The following is a 1,520-nucleotide window of genomic DNA, read 5'->3' as shown; positions in this document are numbered from 1 at the left end:
GAAATTCAAGGTGAAAATCAAATATTTTTAGGTTGGAGTGAAGCTCTTACCGAGAGATGATAAAATCTGGTGTCTAAACGCCTTGAAATTGCTCCAAATCCAAGATCTTCAAGCCCTATATCAAAATTTTTGTTTTTTAAGAGGAAGAGGATGAAGAATAGTGGCAGTTGACTAGTCAAAATAGTGGTTAAAAGTGTTTTTCCGAGATCTCATCTTCGACGGGGTCGTCAGCGAGCTCTATTAAATTAAATACATAAGTCTCAGGAAAGATACGCTGTCGGCGGCGTCAATGGCACTTTCGGCGAGATTTTCAAAATTGGTTCATTTTCCAGATTTTTGTGATTTTGATCAGTTTCAAGCCTCGACGACATCTGTTCAATCATTCTAGACATAAGTTTTAAGTGATTAAATGATGTACTAACACAACTAACACAAATAAACATTCACTATTCATAACACAAAACATCACAATTATATATAAAATCCAAGGGTTACAATACACGTTATACAACACACATAAGTTTGGTATTTTCTCAACCTTAATACATCAATTCAGCGTCGCAATCCAAGCCACAACACTCCAAACGCTGAAAACAAACATTTTATGCTCAATCTCAACTATACTGAGATCTAAAAGCAAAATTTGAAAGTGAATTAAAGACATAAGTTCAAATCAAATCACACACATAGATATATAGGTAGTAAAGTAAATATACTGCTCTTCTGATTCAGTGCTTATTTCTCCTCTGATATCGCCAATCAATTGAACATGAACGAAGAGGTTATAGAAGGGTCGGTATGAGAATTCTTCAGTAGAGTAGTAGAGTCCTCTTCTATCATTCCTCTTCTATCATTCCCATCTTTCTCATCAATCGTATCATACTGTCGTCGATATGTCGAGAGTGATCAAAATGCTCTTTCATCCTCCAATCTAGATGATCGAAAAAATCAGAGATATTGTTAATTGAATTCATGACATTCTGTACCTCTTTCTTGAGTTTCTTGATTCTGCATAGGATTACTAGCGTCTTGTCCGAGACTAAAGGCTGAATAGGAAGTGAATTTTGAGACGATTGATCTACAACAATAGTCATATCATTCTCATCTTCATTGGCTGGGAACTTCTCGGTTGGGTCCAAAGGCTTCCAAGGTAGAATTACCTTTTCCCAATTCTCATAAGATACTTGGAACTGACTGCAGAGTAAGAAAATTGTTGAAGGGAGTCCAATCCCATAAGTTGATCCATGAACGATCAGGCCCAAAACAGACTTCACAATAATCGATCCAAATCGATCGGCGGTCCCATTTTAATACATTAATTCAAAATAGCACTTTCCTTAGTAACTTTAGCGATCCTCATCGTCGATAATAGTTTTGCAGAAATGAAGAAGTGTAAGTCTTTAGAAAGGAAATGGGATTTAGGAGTGTCGCAGAAAAACTAACATACCTGTTTTCTCTCATTTTCCAGTTTTCAGTTTCGTCCGTTAAATACTGGTAAATCTCATTCACCTGGTTTCTTG

Source organism: Phalaenopsis equestris, unplaced genomic scaffold, assembly GCF_001263595.1.
Source record: "Phalaenopsis equestris unplaced genomic scaffold, ASM126359v1 Scaffold200433, whole genome shotgun sequence".
Taxonomy (NCBI): Eukaryota; Viridiplantae; Streptophyta; class Magnoliopsida; order Asparagales; family Orchidaceae; genus Phalaenopsis; species Phalaenopsis equestris.
The sequence above is the reverse complement of the archived record's forward strand: the minus strand, read 5'-3'. Positions refer to the sequence as shown.